This window comes from Garra rufa, chromosome 5 (assembly GCF_049309525.1).
Source record: "Garra rufa chromosome 5, GarRuf1.0, whole genome shotgun sequence".
Lineage (NCBI taxonomy): Eukaryota > Metazoa > Chordata > Actinopteri > Cypriniformes > Cyprinidae > Garra > Garra rufa.
In genome coordinates, this window is record NC_133365.1 from 48969393 (window position 1) to 48996330 (window position 26938).

The window sequence follows — 26938 nt, forward strand, 5'->3', positions numbered from 1 at the left end:
AATTTTAAAAATATAATATAAAAATCATACTTTTAAACGTTGTCGTCACATATACAGCTTCATATGCATGAGTTTTCACATTCAGCAGGTTTGCTTGGTAGCTCTGGAGTGATGAAGAGCTCCGGTAGGGGAAAGTGGGGTAAGATGAGACATTTTTTTGCTTATGTGGTCCTCAAGATAATAAAAATATCTAAAGTAATTTCAGGGTGTTTCCTATCATTTTAAATGATCAGAATGTATCTTTGAAAAAAGTGTTCTAAAAATAGGTTCTTATAAAAAAAAAAGTGTTCCTGTGGCTCAATTTGCCCCAGGTTAGTGGTAAGTTGACCCGAGTTGGGGATAAGATGCATCATCTAGGTTTAATCTGACTATCTGACTGAATCAGATTCAAACCCATTTGAAATTTTAAAGATAATTTACCTCTTTTAAAAACAAACATACATATTTCTTTTCTTAAAGCTAACTTAAAATCAATATGCATCATAAATATTTTTAGAACTGGATAAATTAGTTTTGATGTAACTAAACAGGCATTACATCTGTTACGCTAAAACGTTACTTTGACAAGCCACAAACAGTTTTTAGAGTAAATTGGTGCCTTCTACTCTTCCTATGTGTTTCTCTTTTTCACAGTCTGGCAGAAACGATGTGTGATTCCAAAATAAATGGTCACATGACAGTAAAAGTGTACAGTTGCCGAGATACAGGAGGTGGGTCAACTTACCCACTGGCTTAACTTACCCCACTCTCTGCTATGAATCCTGTGAAACTATGGTTCGACAAAACAGATCAAATCTGCATAGTTAAAATAACATGACGGCATCAACAAATGCATTCTTGTATCACTTTTAGTTAAACACTGTTGGGTAGGTTTAGGCTATTTTTTTTTTTTTTCAACACGACACAGCATTATCCTTTATTGACACTCCGGGGATAGTTAAAACGTGAACAGATGCAATACGTACCCCAAGCGGCGTAATAAAAATGCAGCAATATATTTTTGTACCTACGTAATAAAAATGCGCTGTGGTCATGTAATGAACGTGTGTTTTAACGCCAATCTCTTGACATTTCACAAACTTGTGAAATGTGCAGCAAGGTACATAATTACGGTGTTGCAGAAATGTACAGTCGTGGCCAAAAGTTTTGAGAATTACATAAATATTGGAAATTGGAAAAGTTGCTGCTTAAGTTTTTATAATAGCAATTTGCATATACTCCAGAATGTTATGAAGAGTGATCAGATGAATTGCATAGTCCTTCTTTGCCATGAAAATTAACTTAATCCCGAAAAAAACTTTCCACTGCATTGTTAAGAAGGCTTCAGGGCGTCCAAGAAAGTCCAGCAAGAGCCAGGATCATCTCCTAAAGAGGATTCAGCTGCGGGATCGGAGTGCCACCAGTGCAGAGCTTGCTCAGGAATGGCGCATCTGCACACACAGTGAGGCGAAGACTTTTGGAAGATGGCAGCAAAGAAGCCACTTCTCTCCAAAAAAAACATCAGGGACAGATTGATCTTCTGCAAAAAGTATGGCGAATGGACTGCTGAGGACTGGGGCAAAGTCATATTCTCCGATGAAGCCTCTTTCCGATTGTTTGGGGCATCTGGAAAAAGGCTTGTCCGGAGAAGAAAAGGTGAGCGCTACCATCAGTCCTGTGTCATGCCAACAGTAAAGCATCCTGAGACCATTCATGTGTGGGGTTGCTTCTCATCCAAGGGAGTGGGCTCACTCACAATTTTGCCCAAAAACACAGCCATGAATAAAGAATGGTACCAAAACACCCTCCAACAGCAACTTCTTCCAACAATCCAACAACAGTTTGGTGAAAAACAATGCATTTTCCAGCACGATGGAGCACCGTGCCATAAGGCAAAAGTGATAACTAAGTGGCTCGGGGACCAAAACATTGAAATTTTGGGTCCATGGCCTGGAAACTCCCCAGATCTTAATCCCATTGAGAACTTGTGGTCAATCCTCAAGAGGCGGGTGGACAAACAAAAACCCACTAATTCTGACAAACTCCAAGAAGTGATTATGAAAGAATGGGTTGCTGTCAGTCAGGATTTGGCCCAGAAGTTGATTGAGAGCATGCCCAGTCGAATTGCAGAGGTCCTGAAAAAGAAGGGCCAACACTGCAAATACTGACTCTTTGCATAAATGTCATGTAATTGTCGATAAAAGCCTTTGAAACATATGAAGTGCTTGTAATTATATTTCAGTACATCACAGAAACAACTGAAACAAAGATCTAAAAGCAGTTTAGCAGCAAACTTTGTGAAAACTAATATTTGTGTCATTCTCAAAACTTTTGGCCACGACTGTATATAGAGGCACGTATTTTCATGGGCCTTGGCTGTTCAGATATAGCCTATTTTATAATCAAACTATCATCTTTCAGCATAGTGCTGGTGAATTGTAGTTGAGCTGGTGCAAACATCCAAATTGATATGATTTTTTACCTGCTGCTTTCTCACTACTGTCAATTTTATTGTGTTTAACTTTTTGTTCATATTCACATGTTCTTTAAAAACCGCACTCCAAGCAGTGTGGAAGGCGTCTGGATGTTTATTAACAGTATATTGTTACAAAGATATTTCCAGGTTTTACTTATAAGCCAAGAACGAAGCACAACTTTGGCCTGAGTATATCAGGGCCTTGAATCATGTTCAGTCTCTTGAACATTACGTGTGCTTAAGCATGAGCAATAAGTCAACCTGATCTTATGACGAAGGTACTTGTGGGAACTTTTTTGCAAGGTGTGAAATACATACCACCATGTACGTTTCATGATATATTCAATGTAAAATGTCCACTGAGTGGTGCTAAAAGAGTGTTCGTTTTTTTTTTCTCCGGAACAGATTAACATACATATGGTATGTTTTATGTGACGTTGGTTTTGTACGTTTTACCGCAGTTCTGACTTGAAATGTCCACTGAGTGAACAAAAGCGAATGTGACGTAAAAACGCAAGCATACCGTTTTAGCTCGTTTTACAATCTCTCATCTTTCAGCTCTTTTATGGTGAATCATGTTTTTCACGGGATTCGTACTGGAAGATTTCACATCCTAAGTTCAATTCTGTGCCGGCTGAGCTAACAAGCAAGCTTGTTATGTCGGAAGAGCGAAACATGGAGCTGTAATTATAACTGTGTATGGAAAGGATTACAACTGCTCGCTATTTTACCATCTCTAGTGTTGATTTCTTTTGGAAACTGCCACTGCAGTGATATATAATTATTAGTACCCATTTTGCGTCTTGTGAAAAAGTTCCCACATGTAGCAGTAAATTCACTTTACAGCCATCAGTGTCACTAATAACAAGGTTATCTGAAATATGTATTGCCCCTTTAAAAGGTTAAGTAAAATATGCCTATACACCAAAGGTTGTAATCTAATCACAAAAAAGTCTAATCACCCTAATGGTGACTTAAAACAACTTTTACAACAAAATATAACCAAAAACATAACATAGAGCTAAAACATGTATTCATTGTGAATAACAAATATTTCCGTCATCATAAGTCCCCATGTTTTAACAAAAACAAACAAATTAATCAATTGCATTATGACCTTGTACAGTCAAATTAGAGTTTTTCTCAATGCAAAATGTTTCAAATCAGCTTGACAGAAAATCATGATTTATGTTTTTAATATCTTATGCCTCATAGTCACAATTAGCAGATTTGAGCTGGTCAATAATATAGTTGTCTTTTTTGATGATATAAACAATCAAGCAGAGACTTTCTTGCTATATAGGCTACATATTGTGTAATTATCCAGGTTAGATTTACTTGCAGTAGCTGTATAATTTGTTGGTAATAATTTGAGTTCTTCATTCATTATGATGTGATAATGAGATTTACAAAAACTGTGGGGTCTAAAATCTGATTTAATTTGGTTAACCTTCTCTAGATTTAATAGTTCAATTAGTTGAGTTTGTCTCTCAAGTTGGACAAGTTGGATTTTTTACAGTGATGTAAGTGGATGTGTTTCTAGTTTTATTCGTTTATGTAGTGTGTCTATTAAAGTGTAATGCTGTGTGATTGTTTTTGTGCTTGCTGTGTACTTAAAAAGATATTGCCCTACTAATTAGCTTCTGTGTAGTTACTGTTTATTAGTAGCAGTGTGTGGCTAACTGCTCTCCAAAAGACTAGCTCCACAGTGTAACTACAGTGGAATTAGGAGTAACAGTTTATAGCTTGCAGCTTGCAGCTTCCCACTGGTTTTAAATTTATTAACCTAAAAAAAGTAAATATTTGAAATAAATTTCAGATATAATGAAGTCATCTACACTTGTATCACTTGAACTACTAAACAGTATGTGACATCAATACATCATGTCATTATATTCATTATATGTAACATGCCCCAATAATTTAGCTGAACATTTCTGTTCTAAGGGGAAGAAGTCATACTACTAATTTAGAGTGACATGAGTGTGGGTAGATGATGACCTAATTTTCAGTTAAATCAGTTCATGTGTAATATCTGTGAATGGGTTTATAGTAGGTGTTTGTGTGAGAGCCATTCTTTACCACAGCATTCATAGAAAGCTTAATGATTTTGTTTTTAGTTTTTAAAAGTATGCTTAATTGTGAAATGTACACTTGTAGTGTATTTCAAATATTTTTTTTTAATGTACTTGAATAGAAGTAGTTATGGAATTACATATAAAGATGTGCTTAAGTCCTACTTAAGTGGTTAAACAAAGCACAATTGAATATAATGTTCAAATAAACTATATTGCATTTTCACTTAATTGTCAGCAACAAATAATTAAGTTCTGAAAACATTACATTCACTTTCGTATATTATTTTAAAGTACACAAAAGTTTGGGATCAATAAAATTTGTAATGTTTTTTAAGGAAGTCTCTTATACTCATAAAGACTGCATTTATTTGATCAAAAATACAGAAAAATCAAGAATACTGCAAAATGTTTTTACAATATAGAACAGTGGTTTCTATTTTAATATACATTCAAATATTTTTTTTTCCTGTAATGCAAAGCTGCATTTTTATCAGCCATTATGCCAGTCTTCAGTGTCACATGATCCATTAAAAACCATTCTAATATTTTGATTTATTGTTAGAATTATGTTAGAACTTAGAGAACTATGTTGGCAAAAGTTGTGCTGCCAAATATTTTTTTAGAGCCTGTGATACTTGCTTCAGGATTCTTTGATGAATAACAAGTTTAAAAGAACAGCATTTATTCAAAATAAAAATCTTTTCTAACAATATAAGTTACTTTTTATCAATTTAACACATCCTTGCTGAATAAAAGTATTAATTTCAAAAATTTAATTTTCAAAAAATGAAAGAACAAAAATTTACTGACCCCAAACTTTTGAACAGTAGTGTATTTTGTTAGAAAATAATTCTATTTTAAATAAACGCTGTTCTTTTTACCTTTTTATTAATCGAAGAATCCTGAAAAAGGTATTACAGGTTCCAAAAAAAAAAAAAATTTAAGCAACACAACTGTTTCCAGCACTGATAATAAAACAGTATATTAGAGTGATTTCTGAAGGATCGTGTGACACTGACAACTGGAGTAATGATGCTAAAAAATTCAGCTTTGATCACAGAAATAAATAGATTTTTAATGTATATTTAAATTGAAGAATGTTTTACATGTAATATTTCACAATATAATTTTTTTTCTGTATTTTGATCAAATAAATGCCGTCTTGATGAGCATACTGTAAGAGACTTCTTCAAAAAACTTTACAAGTCTTACTGATCCCAAACATTTGAATGGTAGTGTATATGATTTCCGTAATGTGTATGGTAAAGTGCACTTTTTTTTTTCTACAAGGGTTAATATTGGTCAGGCAGCAGCTGCGGCCAGGTTTGCAGTTCACACAAAACTGCTGACAACTCAAAGATGTATAGTGTCAGCATAGATAAGATGGGACTGTTTTGGGACTTAAGGATGCTGTTACGTTATCATATTTTGATAAACCTTTACATTATATAATATAATTGAAGCAGTAAAACATTCTAGAATCATAACATGTTTGCATCTTGCTTTTCAGTCTCTAAGAAAGCCTTGAATCATAGCCTTAAGTAATATTTCTGTTTCATTTGTCAAGCGGAATCATGAGGTTAATTCCCACGCAGATAGTGGTTATGTGTCGCATCACATGACGAGACCCTTGATGTTAGCTCACGCTCTAAAAAATAAGGTTTATTTTAAGCGTACCATACCTAGCCCACAGCGTCAAGTGCGTATTGTTATGTAACATTATATATAATCAGTTGCATGCAATCAAAACCTTTTATTTCAATGAATTATTCATTGCATACAAATGGAAAATACACTTTGGGCCTTTAAACACAGTCCAGTATACTATAATTTATGAACTCACAAACAATAAGAATAAAACACCAGCTTTTGAATTCAGAATGAGCCAAATCATTTTTTTTTTTTCACAGGGAAAAAAGTGAAGCAATAAATATGGGACTCACTTTATATGTAGATTACAGTGTACAGATGCACATGGTATAAAAAGGAAAGTGAGATAAAATTGTTTGGTTTTTGTACACGCACCCTATCTGAGGCAATATTTCTTCAATTGTAATCTGTTTATTTACATTTTGAGAACTGGAGGTGTGTGTTATTGGTCATATTCAAAGACCCCATGTTGGTTTGAATCCATCCTTTGTGCAGACATCCCATGCTGCTGGCACAGATATGACAATATTGATTGTTTGTTGAAAATGATGTGAAATATAATTCATGAATGTCTCAGCGTATAGAAATGCGATTCCACTCAGACTGCATGTTGTTGAGGAGTTAAATAAATAAATACATACAGTCAAACCCGAAATTATTCATACCCCTGGCAAATTCTGACTTAAAGTTACTTTTATTCAACCAGCTTTTATAAAGCTTTTTGCATGTCTTCACTGGTATTTTTGTCCATTCATCTGTAGCGATGAGCTCCAACTCTTTCAGGTTGGAGGGTCTCCTTGCCATCACCCTGATCTTTAGCCACAGATTCTCAATTGGATTTAAGTCAGGACTCTGGCTGGGCCACTGCAAAACGTTAATGTTTTTGTCTGCTAACCATTTCTTCACCACTTTTGCTGTGTGTTTTGCGTCGTTGTTATGCTGAAATGTCCACTAGTGCCCAAGGCCAAGTTTCTCTGCAGACTGCCTGATGTTGTTGTTGAGAACTTTGATGTATTGCTCCTTTTTCATGGTGCCGTTTACTGTGATTAGGTTCCCTGGTCCACCGGCTAAAAACACCCCCGAACATTAGGTTCCCACCACCACTGTAGCCACTGGAACTTCAAAACATTTAGATATGGTCTTATAGCCCTTTCCTGACTTGTGAGCAGCTACAATGCGCAGCCGCAGGTCCTCAGTGAGCTCCTTTGTCTTTGCCATGACTGTCCACAAACCAACAGCAGAGAGCTTCTGTTTTTCACCTGTTGAGTTGATTAAAACAGCTGTTCCCAATGAATCAGGGTAATTCGGATGCTTTAGAACAGCTTGGACTATTTGGAATGGTATAGAACTTTTGATTTTCCCATAGACTGTGACAGTTTGCAAAGGGTATGAATAATTTTGGACATGACACTTTTTGTTCAAATGTAAATAAAAGCTGAGAAATATTTTTTTCCACAATGACGCCTCTTGTACATCGTCTTATCTTTTGGGAGAAGCCTGTGTCATTTCAAAACTTGCTGGTTGAATAAAATGACTTTGCCAGGGGTATGAATAATTATGGCTTCGTATCTTAATTCATAATGATTATTCGCATGACATTTATGGCTCATTTTATTGGCTCAAAGTCAAGTCTGGGAATGTCTGAATTGCATATTTGGAAATCAGTTACATTTAGTTTGTAGATGGTGCTTTTTAAGTATTTGGCATAAAACAATAAGGGTTTTATAGTGGGTGATAGCATTTAACTATGTATTAACTATGTAATGTATGCAGTTTCATATGTGGTTTAAAACATTGTGATGCACAGCAGCACTTATCTAAAAAGTTTCAATAAAAAGAGGGGAAAAGTTTTTAACCATAACATTTTTTGAACCAGAATTTTTAAATGTATCTATTTGACACAAGTATGCTGATGTGAATACTTGATAAATACATTGCATTGTCATTTAACTATGTGTTATTGTTCCGGTAGATTATATGGTTATTTGCACGTACCAACCAAGTGTCAAAAAGGTTATTTTAGTGTTGTTTGGTGAATTTTCACAGCAAAATTGTCGTTTCGATAGAAAAACACAATTTTGCGAGAGGGCAAAAGGTTTCCTAAAGCAGATTTTGCAACGGGTTCAAGAAAAAAGCTCAAGTAGTAACTTTTACAGTGATTCTGTATAAGCTGTGCTACATCGCTACAGAATTGACTATTGACATTTTTGCTCATAAAATTTTGACAATTTTACAAACATGAAATTTGAACAGAAATTGAACATTCTTATGTGAACATAAGAGATTTTGTTTTTTCACACTACTATTGCAACATTTTCAGATTTGTTTATAAGCCATTCATAAGTTGATTCCCATGATAAGTCTAAGTCACTAACCAAACTTTAGCTGCATCCAAATCACATGCTGTCTAATACGTTTGGATTAAAATGTACTTCATGATTGTTAAATAAAAAGTGAGTTCTTTGAATACACTCCAAAATGTTGGTGGAAGTAGTAGGTCATCCAGTTGGTCAACTTAAAATAAAATTAAAATTTGTTACCCCGCTGACTTACATTTTTTAGTTTAGTCAACTGAAATAATCTAGTTGTCACTTAAATTAACATTTAGTAACTTAAAATTTTTAGCTTAGTCAACTTAAAATTTTAAGTCAGCGGGGTAACAAATTATTTTAAGTTGAAACTACTTTTTTTTTTTTACAGTGCATATCCATTCTGTTCAAAAGTTTACACCCCTGCCTCTTAATGCATTGTGTTTTCTTCTGAAGCATAAGTAAGCATTTGAACCTTCTGTAATTCTATTTCTATTTAAAGTCTTTCTTGATTTTAAATGATTGTCAATTTTCCAAAATGATATTGATTCTTAAATCCCAAGAATCGATTAGTCTAGCCTGTTTTCAGTTAATGCACGGAACATTGTAGCCCACCTCCCATCCAATAAATCATAATAAACTTTGTTACTTTTGATATGAAACAAAGTCTCAGATTTTAAATTCTGTTTAGAATTTAGACGTCAGAAAACAATGAATTTGATAACCATAAAAGTCGTTAGTCAGCTCAAAAAATTAACTGTAAAGAGGAGCGTTTTGCTAAATATACGCAATGTACAACATATTCATTATATATATATATATATATATATATATATATATATATATATATATATATATATATATTGTTCTTCAATATTTAATTTATGTTTGAATAAATAATAAAGTTAAATGTTTATATTTAAAAAAAACGAAATGGAGTAGAAATATAATTATGTAATTGTAAACCTAGTATTATAGCTTTATTATCATAATTTATATAAAAATCAGTTGATTTTAACCTTCAATATTATAGTAATGTAGTACCAACTGACCCTCATGTATATTTTACAGCATTAGTTGAGAGAAAATTTGCCATGTACTGTACCTGATATACATCCAAAAAAATCAATATCCAATTGGAATCGAATAGAATTGCAATTTTTTTTTATTCAAAATTGCATAGAATTGTGAAATTTTGTCAAAAACCCGGCCCAACGCAGCAACATCAGTTTAACCAATAGTGTTAGTTTCAAAGCGGGAACCACTGTTGAAACAACCAATGGCAGATGGGAGAAGTGATTTCATTAGGTTTCTAGCCTACTTTCAGTTAGTTACTTTTTGAAGTAGTTTTTGAATCGCTGACTGGCAGATGGGAGTAAGAGTAGTGGCTGACAATTACCGTGGGCTGCGGGTGTAACATTGACAGAAGAGTTTGAAACTGTGTTTGAGCTTTAACTGTGAAATTAATTACCTTTCTGTGCTTTGACAGGGGCCTTGCAGTTTTCACTTAATTTGATTTCACCAGCAGGTATATAGAGGGATTCCTGGAATACTGAAACAAAGGTGTGTGTTTTCACAAAGGACAGTATGCCTTTCCTTTCTATGCCTGTTTTTCTCTCTCTCACACACTGTTTCTTTCATTCTGCATGTATAATGCATTGCAAACAGGGCATTCGTCTACATAATTTGATAGGTGCCCTCTTTCACTTTGAACGTGATGGATCCAGCTCCCTGATGAAGAAGGATAACAGGAAAGCGTGAGGATGAGGACATGCACATGTGCATCGCTGTGAGTGAGTGTGCGTATAATGTGGGTGCACCGCATTGTTTTTCGAGGAAGCCCTGAAATGTAACAGACAGTGTTGGTTTTTTCTTGCTGATCAGTAGTCAGAGTTAATTGGAGAGGATAGATGCTCAAAATCAGCCGAGGCCAAAAATAAATAAATGGTCTGACCACAGACTCCATTATTAAGCACACTAATGGTGTCGCTTCATGATGCCTGAGGTGCAGACCACTTGTTTGGATACAGAATCAATTCGTCATTAAACACTGCTGCTTCGGGTGTGTTTTAATCAGATGTCTATAAATGAATCAATATACAGTGTTTGCCAAAATTATTAGAACACTAGTATTTTCACCAGCTAAAAATGGTTTTAAGTCAGGTATTTTTATCGTTTGTTGTAGTGCGTCAGTAGGAAATATCAGTTTGCATTTCCAAACATTCATTTTGCCATTCATTGTAATAATCCAGTCAGATTTTTGTTTGCACAAGGAGTCTGACAACAGCCAGTGCTCCACACAGAGATCTGATCTCTCCATCATCCAGTCTGTCTGGAATGACATGAAGAAACAGAACAAACTGAGACAGACTAAATCCAGAAGAACTGTGGCAACGTCTCCAAGATGCTTCAAGAAACCTACCTGCAAAGCTACCTGAAAAACTATGTGCAAGTGTATCTAAGGCAAAGGCTGCTTTAAATGCAAAGGATGGTCACAACAAATGTTGATTTAATTTAGGTAATAGAAAATAATTGATGAAGAAAATCTATTTATGACATTATTTCTCCTCATTTTACAGCATTTTTACACAAGTGCCTAAAACTTTTAAGAGTACTGTAGCTTTGCAGATAGGTCTCTTGAAGCATCTTGGAGACGTTGCCACAGTTCTTCTGGATTTAGTCTGTCTCAGTTTGTTTTGTTTCTTCATGTCATTCCAGACAGACTGGATGAGGATGAGATCAGATCTCTGTGTGGAGCAGTGGCTGTTGTCAGACTCATTGTGCAAATAAAAATCTGACTGGATTATTACAATTAATGCCAAAATGAATGTTGGAAATGTAAACTGATATTGCCTACTGACACACTACAGCAAAATATAGGAATAAATTACTTAAAACTTTTTTTAGCTGCTGAAAATACTAGTGTTCTAATAATTTTGGTCACCACTGTATAACTGGTAAATAATAATAATGTGAATACAGAGATAAAAAGAATTTAAATTTGTAAATTTGGTATTTACAGTACGGCTCAGTTTATTGGCTCAACAATATTTTTTTATGATTTTAGCTAACAATTACAGAACTGTTATGTTGCGATGTGTTTCACTAGATAATTTCATAGTCCTTGCCGTTTTTTATTCCAAACATAGATATTGAAGGAATAATTCACCCAATTCTGTCATTAATTACTCATTCTCATGTTGTTCCAAACCTGTAAGGCCTTCGTTCATATTTCGGAATACTAATTAAGATATTTTTGATGAAATCCAAAATCTTTCTGACCCTGCATAGACAGAAACGCAACCTACATGATCAATGCCCAGAAAGGTAGTAGGGACATTGTTAAAATAGTCCATGTGACATCAGTGGTTCAACCTTAATTTTATGAAGCTGTGAGAATACTTTTTGTGCACAAAGAAAATAAAAATAACAACTTCATTCAACAATTTCTTCTCTTCCATGCCAGTCTTTGACGTGTGTTCATGAGAATACTATGACGTACGTGTGGTGCTGCTGACACAAGAATGAACTTTGCTGTTATGAAGAAGAACAGAAGTCTTATTGGTTTGGAACGACATGAGGGTGAGTAATTAATGACAGAATTTAAATTTTTAACCTTTTTTAATCCCAAGACAACATAATGTAGAGCAAAGTATTCTACCAAAAAGAATGATGTTATATATATATATATATATATTGCTGCTTCATGTTAAACTGCTTTAAATTGCTTTTTTCCCACATCAGTCTACACTTCATGCGCCATAATGACAAAGCAAAAACAGAATTGTCACAACTTCATAAATTTATTAAAAATAAAAAAAACTGAAAGTACATTGCATAAGCATTCATACCCTTAACTCAGTACTTTGCTGAAGCATCTTTACAGCCTCGTGTCTTTTTGGGTATGATGAAACACATCAACATTTGGCAAGTATCTGCCATTCTTCGCCTCACCTCTTCACTTTTCAAGCTGTCATTTTGGGTGGGGTCTGGCAGACATTTTCAGGTTTCTCCAGAAATGTTTGATTGGATTCTAGCCCAGGCTCTAACTGGACAACTCAAGGACATTCACAGAGTTGTCTGCCCAGCCAGAACCTCCTCCCAGTCGGAGGTTCTGAATGCTCTGGGTTTCATTAAGGCTATCTCAATATTTTGGTGCATTGAGCTTTTCTTCTACTCTGACAAGTCCTTCAGTCCCTGCCACTGAAAAACAGCCCCACAGCATGAGGTTGCTACCAGCACACTTTACTTTTGGGATGGTACTCTGCAGGTGATGAGCAGTGCCTGGTTTCTTCTAACATGATGCTTGAAATTGAGGTTCTTCAGACCATAAAATCTTGTTTCTCACAGTCTGAAGGTCCTTTAGGTGCCTTTTTTTTGCAAATTCCAAGTGGGTTTTCATGCGTCTTCACTGAGGAGAGGATTGAGTCTTGCCACACCACCATAAAGCCCAGATCGGTGGAGTGTTGCAGTGATATTTGTCCTTCTGTAAGTTTCTCCCATCTGCATATATGATCATGGAGAGTGACCATCAGCTTCTTGTTTACCAGTCTAACCAAGGACCTTCTCCATCAACTGCTCAGTTTGGCCAGGAGGCCAGCTCTAGAAAAAGTCGTGGTTGTTTCAACTTCTTCCATTAAGGTTAACAGAGACTACATGCTTCTGTGAACCTTCAATGCAGCAGAATATTTTCTAAACTCCTCCCCAGATGTTTGACTTGATGCAATCCTGTCTCTGAGCCCTATAGGCATTTTTTTTAACCTCAGGGCTTGGTTTTTGCTCAGATGTGCATTTTCAGCGGTTCGATTTTCAGCTTTTATTAAGATGTGTGTGCCTTTCCAAATCAGACCATTCAAATGAATTTGGCACAGGTTAACTTCACTAAAAGTGTAGTAACATCTACAAGCAATATGAATGCTCCTAAGCTAAACTGAACTTCCCCAGATAAGGGTATGAATACGTATACGTGCAATGGAATCATTTCAGTTTTTGTTTTTAATAAATGAGCAAAGATGTCAAAAACTTGTTTTTTGCTTTGCCATTATGGTGTATGAAGTGTAGACTGATGTGGGGAAAAAGTAATTTAAAGTAGTTTAACATAAGGCAGCAACAACAAAATGTGAAGAGGTATGAATACTTTCGCAAGGGACTGAAGTTTTGTTGCACACCTCTTGTCCACATAAACAAGATAAATGAGTAGTATCTGGTTGCAATCATATTCTCTTCACTTCACACAAAATGTGTACTAAATTGCATAGTCAACATTCAACATACTCCCAACTCAGCGGAGTGGTTTATTGAATATTGTAGTGTTTATTATAAATAATTATTATAAATTTATATATTGATCTGATACATTACTATAATCAATCAATATTTTTCGCAAAAATGTATGTGCAGTGAGGGCAGCAAAATGAAACCTTTGCCCTCCAGCTACCAATTAGCAAATGTCAATGATCCAAGTTTCCAATGGAGAAAATCAATCCTCATTCAACATTTTTTTTTTCACATTCAAGAAGCCTACTATGTCACAATAGGGAAGAACAGATTATCGCAACTTCCATTTCATGCCTTTAAAAAAAGTAAAGAGTTATCCATGGGTAATTATGACTTTATATGGGCCATAAATATAATTCTAACTGTATCTGAATGCTGTATGAATTCTCATGGGCAAGGATGGGAAACCACATCCAGGACATAAAATTTCAGTTTTATAATTGAGAAGTATATTGCTTAAAAATGTATATAGTGGTGTGAGATGTAATAAGTCTATCTCTGTCCTGTTTTACCTTAAACGAGGTCATACATTTCACTGTTTTTCCTATGATATCTTTATCTTTTCCCCTCTTGTTTTTGTTTCTGTTTTTCTTCTCTTCTATTCAAGGTTGTGATGAGTCTGTGCAGATGTAAAGAGACTGTGTATCAGTGGCATACTTTCTCATTTTCACCTGCGGCTTAACGGAAATCCATCATAAAAAGGTTCCACTGTTTTTATAACATCTTCATTGATTCGTCTCCCTCTCTCTCTCTATCCGAGTACTTTGTGTGTCTTCCAAAAGCAGTGAACATCTGCTTTCTCTGTCAGTACACACACCACCCCCTCACCGGCTGAGAGAGTGATTCATATAGCCAAGCCCACACACACACACACACACACACACACACACACACACACACACACACACACAGTCAAACGTCCACACAATAAAGAGGTGACAGCAGCAGTACACACTACCTCTATATGCCATTAGGTGGCACTCCTGCATTTCACGCACCACAGATAGGAAATACAATCTGAATCATGAATGTCTGCAAAAACAAACAGCACATTTGATACGTCGAACATGAATCAAAGAAACACCTGGAGCTGCGACACATGTCAGCGGGATCACGCTTCGTATTAACCCACGCGCTTTACTGACAGCCTTGATCCCCAGCAAATCCAAAATCTGTCAGATGTTTATATAGTGCACAGGCTTAAATCAGTTTTTTTCCCCTCATTACAAAGTTTTATTCATAAATGAGTGAATAGTTCTTTTGAACGTGATGCACAGCCTCGTAAAAGCTGTTTTATTTGACAGAACAGGTCGCCACATGGGAACCGTCATGTTGAGATCACATGACCAGATGAGTGCTGCTCAGTGTATCTCAGTAATCCTTTGTATTGTTGGATACTTTCACTCGTGGAATAAATTAATAATGGATAACCAGAAATAGCGCATTCATACAATAGCATTAGTAACCAAAGCATGGAAAAATACACCTTTAAAGCAAGGAAGGATTTCCAATAAGTTAATAGCTATATTTATTCATCAAGGACACATTTTGACTGATCAAAACTGACAATAAAGACTTTTACATTTGTTTCAGAAAAATTCTATTTCAGATGAACTTTATATTCGTCAACGAATCCTAAAAAAAATGCATATTAGAATGATTTCTGAAAGATCATGTGACGCTGAAGACTGGAGTAACGATGCTGAAAATTCAGCTTTGCATCACAGGAATAAATTACATTTTAAAAAATATTAAAGTAAAAAACAGTTGTTTAAAACTGTAAAAATATTGTTTAAAATTGTAATTTTATTTTGAGAATAAAGTCAAAATATTTTGAGAATAAAGTCCATATGTTTTGATAATAAAGTCTAAATTATGAGAATTAAATTGTAGCAATTAAAGTTGTACTATTTTGAGAGTGTAGCCTGCTGAGATTTTGTTTTCTATTAAAAGTACCAAAAGCACAAAGCTTATTGCTATTATTTAATATATAATGAATTAATAATGGAATAAATTAATAATGGATTACCAGAAATTGCACATTTATATAAAAGCATTAGTAACTCAAGCATGAAAAAATGCACCTTTAGATCAAGGAAGGATTTTCTAATAAATTAATATATTTATTCAGCAAGGACACATTAGATTGTTCAAACAGACTTTTACATTGTTACAGAAAAAGTCTATTTCAAATGAAGTTTATATTTATCAACGTATCCTAAAAAAAATGCGTAGAATGATTTCTGAAAGATATGACACTGAAGACTGGAGAAATTATGCTGAAAATTCAGCATTTCATCACAGGAATGAATTACATTTAAAAAAAATATTAAAGTTAAAAACAGTTGTTTAAAATTTTAAAAATATTGTTTAAAATTGTAATATTATTTTGAGAATAAAGTCAAAATATTTTGAGAATAAAGATATCTTTTGATAATAAAGTCTAAATTATGAGAATTAAATCGTAGCAATTAAAGTTATACTATTTTGAGAGTATAGCCTGCTGAGACTTTGTTTTATATGAAAAGTACAAAAAGCACAAAGCTTATTGCTATTATTGGTGGCTGGTGCCCTACAAATAGGCATAATGAATGCAATCGAAGACAGCCTCGTGAAAGCGGTTTTATTTGACAGAACAGGTCGCCGTCATGTTGAGATCATTGTACCTCAGTAATCCTTGTATTATTGGATACTTTCACTCGTGGAATAAATTAATAATGGATAACCAGAAATGGTGCATTTATACAATAGCATTAGTAACTCAAGCATAAAAAAATGCACCTTTAGAGCAAGGAAGGATTTTCCAATAAATTAATATATTTATTCAGCAAGGAACAATTAGATTGTGCAAAACAGACTTTTACATTGTTACAGAAAAAAAAACTGTATATTCATCAACAAGTCCTAAAAAAAAAAAATGCATATTAGAATGATTTCTGAAAGATCATGTAACACTGAAGACTGTAGTGATGATGCTCGAAATTCAATATTGCATCACAGGAATAAATTATATTTAAAACAATATTAAAGTTGTTTAAAATTGTAAAAATATTTCACAGTTTTAATGTATTTTATTTTGATCAAATAAACAGTCTTGAAGAGTTCTTTAAAAAATAATAAGAAATCTCACCACCTCAGACTTTTGAAGTGGCGTGTAATAACTCCACTCTTAAAATTTCCATGTTTGTTTTTATGATTTCACTCATATACTTTTCTAGGCCATCCACGATATCTATATCCAGGTTTTCCATGATAGTGCAATCCCTGTTTATATTTATCAGAACATAACATATGGAGTAGAAAAGCTCTTGTTTGACCTGTCATTGTGCTGCGGCTCTCTCTCTGCACATGCTCATGAGCTCCATGACTTGTTTGTGCATGTTGCCGAGTGTTTTCTCATCTATCCGATCAAGATTTCGGAGAAAACGCTATGAAGATAATATTATGGAGTGCATTTGATGCTGTTTAATGGAACAGATGTAAGGCTTAATCCTTCATTGGCTCATACATGAATTGAGGGAATTGTCTTTATTAGTAAATTAAGACTCTGCTTAAATATAAACACTGGAGATAAATGGAATATATGAAAGGGTCGCTAAAAGCCCATTTATATTTGACGTGATGCAGTAAAACCAGAACGTGCCTTTTAAAGGGGTCATCGGATGCCCATTTTCCACAAGTTGATATGATTCTTTAAAGTCTTAATGAGAAGTCTATAACATACTTTGGTTAAAATTTCTCAATGGTAAAAAAAACCCTGATACTCACTTCTGCTGTGGGTGAAGCAGGATCATGAATGATTTCCACAAACGTAGACACATACAGTATGTAGATCGGATCAGTGCTTTCCTTTCAAAAACGAAAGTAACATTATCCCTTTGCGTCTTCAGAGGCTCAGATGTTGGGAGTAAAAGAACACCTCAATTGCTCAATCATCAAGACTTTTTGTCTTCCCTTGCACCACTTTTACTTTATTCTCAAAACATTTTATTCTGACTTTATTATTGTAATTTCCACTTTATACTCAAAATAGTATGACTTTAAACTTTAGATAATTTTTTAATCTTAATCTTAGATAATCTTAGATTTATTATTTTATTTTTTATTTTTTTTTAACGTGGCACTAAAATGCTGCCTTATTGCTTATGCTCACCAAGGCTCTGTTTATTTGACTAAAAATACAGAAAAAAAGAGTAATATTGTGAAATATTATTAAAATTTCATAGACCTGTTTTCTATTTTAATATACTTTAAAATATAATTTATACATGTGATGCAAAGCTGAGTTTTCAACATCATTACTTTAGTCGTCAGTGTCACACGATCCTTTAGAAATCTTTCTTATTTGCTGATATGCTGAATATGCACACACACACACACACACACACACACACGCGCACACACACACACACACACACACACACACATATATATATATATATATATATATATATATATATATATATATATATATATATATATGGCTATATTCAGATTTATATATATAAATATATATATATATATATATATATATATATATATATATATATACATTTTGCAATCGAAATATATTTTCAGATTTCATATTTTATATAACACACATAATATATTTTACATAATTTCCGTTTGGCCCTTTGTGATTATTTATTGTTTGCTTTATAATTCAATATTTATACTCATATTTGTTGCATTCTTTGGCACATCCACATCTCCCGCAGTAGCTGTTCAATCTATTTGTTCGAGGTGCAGAAATTAGAGATACCACAAATGTGAATTTCAAAACCATGGTGTTAGAGACGTAACAAGATGCAACAAATGGATTCATCCAGCATGTATATTTACTAGATGTTAAGAACTTTAGTTTTAAAGCACACTGTGGTTTGGAGAATCACATCTTGAGGTCTGTGTGTAATTGATGTTCTAGAACGAAACGAGAAAGTCTTTTAAAGTCAATTCAACCACAAACTTTATTTTACTCACAAATCCAAAACCACTACTCTAAAAACCCATTAGAAGTTCCTGAGGGAACCCGCGGTGAACTAGCCTTCTCTGTTGGTCTACAAACTGACGTCACGTCTGAACAGCTCTGTGTTCTGAGTAACATCAAGGCAAGCAGATGTCAAGTCCAGACTAGAAAGCTCTCATTATAATCATTAAAACCGTCTTCAAATGTGTGATTATAACAGGAACGTTTAAGTTTAGACACAGTGTAAAAGTCTTTTATAAATATGTATATGGTGATTAGATTATGCACATCTACCTCACCTCAACTCTCTTTCCATCTGTCAACCTATCACTCTCTCTTTCTCCCTTTGAAGATGGTACAGACTTCATTCTGATGCACAGATGTTTAACACGGATAAGATAAATTCAGTTGTTTACAGGTGAAAACTCTGACTTATAGCTACACATTACATCTCTCTATCTGAATCAAAGTTAAAGGCCTGTTCCGGGTTTAATACGAGTGGAGCTTTATCTGCCACAGAAAATAATTTCAGCTCATCCATCAGCTTGTAAAAACAAACCAAAACGATATTTGCAGTAATGCACTTATAATGGGAGTCTATGAGGCATGGCACTGCACTAGAATAAGTGTTAAAATCAACAGCCACAGTGGTTTTGGAAAGACAGTAAACTTATACTGAAGAAAGTAGTATTATGGATTATGAATATATATATATATATATATATATATATATATATATATTAGGGGTGGGCATAGATAAATTTTTTTAATCTAGATTAATCTAGATTAAATCTTGGAATTAATCTAGATTAATCTAGATTAAAATGGCTAATTTGAATTCTGCTGAAGGCATTCAGAATATGTGCGCTACCCAAGTAATGACTAAACATGTTACACCGTACTTTTATTTTGACAGGTTGCCGTGAAGTTTCTGTGTATACAGTATGACATGATGCGAGTTTTCTCAAATGAAACGGTAAAAGTGACACTCACAGCAGTTTTGGAGATTGAGTTTATCTGTTCATGTGAGATGCAAATGCCAGAAATTACCGGGAGTATCACGTGTGTTTCAGTATGCGTGTAGTAAAAGCGCGTCTCCACCATTCATAGTATGAATTTCATACATACAGCTAGGCAAACGGAACATACCGGATTCATATTAAAACGGTCTTTTTGCATTTCAGTTATCACAGACACTAGTCCATATCGCGATTTGAATTAAGTGACAGACCACATTTGATTTATGAATCCAAAAAACGACGAATTTACGTGGCATTTCGCGCTATAGTAGATTCGGTTTTTATGAATGGAGGACGACGTGATCCTGTCTGTGTTTTGGCGGAGGAGACATAAACGCGCGACCATATTCTAGTCTTTGGTATACATCCGCGTTAAATTATCAAGGTGAAAGTCATCATAGCGTGTGTAGTTTAGACCCAGCTCCCAACCCAAATTTGAGAATAGAGTAACGGCGATATTTTTTTTATCGCCCGATAAAAGTCTCACGTTAACGCAGCACGTTAACGCCGATAACGGCCCACCACTAATATATATATATATATATATATATATATATATATATATATATATATATATTATAATATAATATATAATACATATATTGTATTTTAGCCAGAAGCAATGTTTTGAAGTTAAAAATGTCTTAATGATGGATATGTTTCTTACAAATAAGCAGCTTTTAAATTCACAAGACATTAATTGATAGACTGGGGTGGTATGGATTACCATGGTCTCATTGTTTATACGTAGGTATTTATACATAATGTTTAGAGGCACAAAACATACATTTTTGTATGTTTTTATTGATGCTACAACATACATTTTAGACATATTCCGTTTAAAACGTACAAATAGCTATACATTTTTAGCAAAAAAACTAAAATATTTACATATCTTTTATTTCATTAAGATAGTCGTATCAGTGCCTTTTTATAATTTTATTATTAAGCGGTTTAGATTTTTCGCCCACTTAACCTACCTCCGAACCTAAACCTAGACATTTTATAGCAAATATGCATTTAAAAAAAAAAAATAATTTTATTAATAAGCGATTCAGATTTTAACCCCCCCCTAACCTACCCCCAGACCTACCCATTTTATGGCGAATATAAAGGATATAAAACGTAACTCTCCTGACAAAAACAGCTAAAACCAGCCTAGGCTGGTTGGGTGGTCTTAGCTGGTTTAAGCTGGAAGTAGTTGGTTTTAGCTGGTTTCCCAGCCTGACCAGCCTAGCCAGGCTGGAAAAGTGGCCAAAACCCCTCTGAAACCAGCCTGCTGACCAGCTGAAACCTGGCTGGTTGACTAGCTAAAACCAGCCAACGCTAGGCTGGTTTTTGCTGGATTTTTCACCAGGGAACTGTCCAAAATATGCAGGGAAATTACCATTTTAGTAACAATATAGCATAAAAAATTTTTTTATAGTCGCTAATCCTACTCCTACCTCTCAATCTAACGTTAACCATAATTCTATCTGTACATTAATAAAGAAAAACATGACAGACAGAAAAGTGCAATCACAATCATTTAATGTTATTTATTGCAAAAATGTCAACAGCCATACCAAAAAGTAAACCAAATGATGATGCATTTGCAGCCGCAGTTCTCTCTGGCGCAATAAATTGGTTTAAGGTGCAGAGCAGAATTTAAATTGTTAATCGATGAAAATATGATCCAGATTATTATCTTGATCCACTCCATTAAGGCACCCGCGCATCTTTCAAACACTTCTCACCAGAACACGACACGTCGTAATCTGTGACGAATGCAGGCGAGGGCCAATGAGCCATATGCTTTGTCCCAATTCGCATACTATCCGTCCTAAATAGTATTCGAAAACAGAATTAGTATGTCCCAAATCGTAGTATGTTTAAAAAAGTATTCCAAAGATTACTGGATGGTCTACTACTTAACTTCAGAATTTGAAGTGCAGATCAATGCACACTCTAACAGCTAACATTGGCCACTAAGCATTGCGTGGTGAACGAAGATTCGATTAGAACTACAAACACACTTAAAAAGTACTACAAATACAAACTACAAATATGGTGATATGCGCGACCAATGAACAGGTAGAGTTTAATTGATAAATAATCAGTGTGTAACCTGATGAAAAAAAAAAAAATCATTTATTTAATGTTATCCGTGTTATATTTCATATGCAGCAACATTATGAACTTTTAGAATGATAGGTTTGGTCATTAACTTTTAAATGCATCATTACACAAACATGAGCAGAGTTCTCGGCATGAAAGACTTGTGAAAGAAAGTGCCTCTTCATTTCTCCCTAATACCGTATGAAATCAAATTAAACGAAATGTAGATAATGTTAACTGTGATGACTGACAGGACAGTTTAAACAGTGACAGAATTCAGGTAACTAAGCAACAGAGCGTCCGTTAAAGAAGCAGTTATGACGAAGTAGTATGTTCCAAAGCCTGCCTACTATTCTGCTACATACTCAAAAGTATGTACTTTTCTTCACAAAAAGAGTACATACTTTTAGGGCATAGTATAAGTAGGCGAACTGGGATGCAGCAATATATATATATATATATATATATATATATGCAATGAGTGTTCAATTTTCCTGTCGTAAAACCTGTAGTTTCTTAATGCTGCAATATTTGAATTTGAAAAATGCACTTCAGGACCAGGTTTATTGCTGTTGCGGCTGGACTCTCTGCTCAGGATGGAGATGAAGATCGATAAAGACTTGAATTTGGGTCTGTTCCTCGCAATCGTATAGATTCTGAAGATCTGAATTACAGCACACAAATAAAATTGGTTCATTTTTTAATTATGATGCGTGTTCGGTGTATTTATGGTTCTATTGTTAGTCACAGCATGTTGGAGGAAACGCCCTTTGTGTCCCGCCACGGCAAACTAAGTTAAAATTACATGAATGGTTAAACGATTTCAGAAATGTTAATTATTTTAAGGGTTTAAAGTGTAGTCTTGATTAACATTATGTAGACCTATTCTTGGAAACGAGCTTGCAGCAGCAATGGCACAGAACAGAATGAAATGTTATAATTTCATATTAAGCAAACAATTAAACTATTTAATAATGCAACTGAAAACACAAGGCATTACTATGACAACTAAAAACAACAATAATAATGAAATTATTGCAGCGATTTCAATATTCATAAGGATTCGTTTTTAGGTGTTGTCAGTACGTCAGTATTGTACGTTAAAATGCTAAAAATACGTAAGTATTTGTACGTTTAGATGTTGTAAATACGTCAGTATTGTAAGTTTTAGTGTCTGGAAAAACGTAAGTAAATGTATTTTGTAGAACCACATTTTACGTAAAATACATACGAATTATCATGAGATCACATGTGGATTATTGTGATGTTTTTATCAGCTGTTTGGACTCTAATTCTGACGGCACCCATTCACTGCAGCGAATCCATTGGTGAGCAACCGATGTAAGCTACATTTCTCCAAATCAGTTTTGATGAAGAAACAAACTCATTACATCTTGAATGTCCTGAGGGAGGGTGAGTACATTTATTGCAAATTTTCATGGGTGAACTGTTCCTTTAAGCCAGAACATTCGTTAATATCAGTTTAATGTAAAGGTTATGTGACAATTTGTCAATCTACTACTTTAATTAAATTCAGCTGAAGAGTTCAAAAGCTCCTCTGGCATTGCTGAAAATAATCTGTCTGAATTCTGAATCAGTATTGTTCATTATAACATCCATATGTGTATATGCCACAAACAAACCTCTATTTTATATTCCATCCAATGAACTTCACAAACTTTGGCATATCCAGGGACTTGTTGTTCTCTGCTATGGGTCATCTGACACGGGATCTGAGCAGATCTGGTGTGTGCTGCTGAATCATAAATGCCCTGGAGAAGCCAAAGTGATGCCAGCTAAAGTTTACTGCTAAATCTAGCCGCAGTGGCACATTTATAGTCCATTTCACTGTCCACAAGTACTGCAGCTATGAGTTACGAATTTATTTGACAAATACAACATTGAACTTACACTTTGATGCTATTACTGAATATGGTACAATTTTTGACGTCTGAAGTATAGTCACAATAATTTGTGGTGCTTTATTATTTATTATAAATGTACTTTTATAATAGTAATATTTTTATATTTTAATTTTACTTCAAGTTTTAATATTTTTTAATGTGCTTTTGTTATTTTATTCTTATTTTTCAAAATTAAAAATTTTATTTAACATTTTTTAAGTTATTTAATTTGATTTCAGCTTTATTTCAATTAACATAAATTATTTTTAATTAGTTTTTTAAAGTGCTTTAGTCATTTTTATTATTTTTTATTATTTTAACATTTCAATTTTTTTTACATTTTTTATTTCAGCTTTATTTCAATTAACAAATAATTTTTATTAGTTTAGTTTTAGATAATGAATACGTTTATATATTTATTTAACTTTATCTCATATAGAAGCAATAATTGTTATAACACGCATGCTTTCATAATTTTTATTATTTTTTTCAACATTTTAAAGTTTATTTAAAAATTTAAGTTAATTTATTTAAATTTAGCTTTATCAAATTATTTTAAATTAGTTTTTTAATGTGCTTTAGTCATTTTTTATCAACATTTCATATTTTATTTTAATTTTTTAAATAATTTTATTTGATTTCAGCTTTATTTCAATTAACAAATTTTAATTAATTTAGTTTTAGATGTTTATATTTATGTTTATATATTTATGTAACTTTTTTATCTCATATAGAAACAATAATTGTTATAACACGCATAGACACATAGATAGATAGATAGATAGATAGATCTCTGTCTAGTGTTTTGGTTTCCGTGCAGATGTGGAGAACTGCTTTTGTATGCCTGACTTATGACGAGAGCTCTCTTGTCCTCATGGTAAAGTTCATCACTGTGTCTGTGCTGAGTATTCAGTCCATGGGTTAAAGAGCACCATCCATCCCTGAGCTATGAGACGCTGGTCTGACCGCACAACAGCTTTTCAATTCTGTGACTAAACTGTATTCCTGATAGCATCTCCAGGCAGTTTATGCAGCTCTTCAAGGAGCCTTGCTGCTCAATAAAATATATAACCTAGCTTGTTTGTTTTGTCGGATAGGTTCACCAGAGGAGAGACTTTAAATTTTAATGCCATGCACTCTCATGATGTAAATAAAAGTGTACTGTATCTTTTGGTTTTGGATATAAGCTTGGTTTGTGGTGTCTCAATATGGCCCGCATGAAAGGTGAAAAAAGGAGTAAATCACAGTTCACTAATGAAGAAGAGTAGTACTTGCTTACTCTTATATACTCTACTTGTCCCTCTTATATAGACTAAAACAATCAGATTCAACAATAATTTCTCAAATATGCAATATATAGGCCTAATAAATTGAACATTCACTTAAATGGTATGAGATGACTGGATACTTTCAACTGATTTCCTCTTGAACTGTGACCAAATGAATTGCAGTGGTTAAACTATTTAAATTATAGTGAATTAATAATACACAGTGTTTCCATCTAGTTCATGAATCTTTTGATTCAGATCAGAACTTCAGTCTGTTAAACCACACAAATCAGGGTTACAAATCATTTGATTCAGGTTGGGACTTTGGAGAGCGCATCATGAATCATTTGATTAAGATCGTAACTTTGCAGCGGGTTTGCAAATCATTTTATTTACAATTGAACTCGGCTTATCGTGAATCATTTGATTCAGATTCGGACTTCAAAGTGTGGTTTGCGAATCATTTGATTTAGACCGAAATTTCGGAGCGGGTTCATGAATCTTTTGATTCAGATCGGAACTTTGCGTATTGTGAATAATTTGAGTTAAATTGGGACTTGTGTGGATTGTGAATAATGTAATTTAGACCGAAATTTCGGAGCGGGTTCATGAATCTTTTGATCCAGATCGGAACTTTGGTCTGTTAAACCACACAAATCGGGGTCATAAATCATTTGATTCACACAGGGACTTTGGAGCGCGCATCACGAATCATTTGATTTAGATCGGAACTTTGCAGCGGGTTTGCAAATCATTTGATTTAGATCGGAACTTTGCAGCGGGTTTGCAAATCATTTTATTTAGATCGGAACTCCGCGTATCATAAATCATTTGATTCAGATTGGGACTTCAAAGTGCGGATTGCGAATCATTTGATTTAGACCGAAATTTCGGAGCGGGTTCATGAATCTTTTGATCCAGATTGGAACTTCGGTCTGTTAAACCACACAAATCATTTGATTCACACTGGGACTTTGGAGCGCACATCACGAATCATTTGATTGAGATCGGAACTTTGCAGTGGGTTTGCAAATTATTTTATTTAGACCGGAACTTCATGTATCATCAATCATTTGATTCAGATTGGGACTTCACACAGATCACAAATAATTTGATTTAGATTGGAACTTTGCAGCGGGTTTGCGAATCATTTTATTTAGATTCGATCTCTGTGTATTGTGAATCATTTTATTCAGGGACTTCAAAGTGCAGATTGCAAATCATTTGACTTAGTGTAGACCGAAATTTTGGAGCGGGTTCATGAATCTTTTGATTCAGATCAAAACTTCACTTCTGTGCGGGTTTTGCGAATCTTTTGATTCAGATCGAAACTTTGCGTATTGTGAATAATTTGAGTCAAATTGGGACTTGTGTGGATTGCGAATAATGTAATTTAGACCGAAATTTCGGAGCGGGTTCATGAATCTTTTGATCCAGATCGGAACTTTGGTCTGTTAAACCACACAAATCGAGGTCATAAATCATTTGATTCACACAGGGACTTTGGAGCGCGCATCACGAATCATTTGATTTAGATCGGAACTTTGCAGCGGGTTTGCAAATCATTTTATTTAGATCGGAACTCTGTGTAAATCATTTGATTCAGATTGGGACTTCAAAGTGCGGATTGCGAATCATTTGATTTAGACCGAAATTTCGGAGCGGGTTCATGAATCTTTTGATTCAGATTGGAACTTCGGTCTGTTAAACCACACAAATAATGGTCACAAATCATTTGATTCACACTGGGACTTTGGAGAGCGCATCATTAATCATTTGATTAAGATTGGAACTTTGCAGCGGGTTTGCGAATCATTTTATTTAGATTGGAACTTCGCATATCAAGAATCATTTGATTCAGATTGGGACTTCAAAGTGCAGATTGCAAATCATTTGATTCAGATCGGGACTTCAT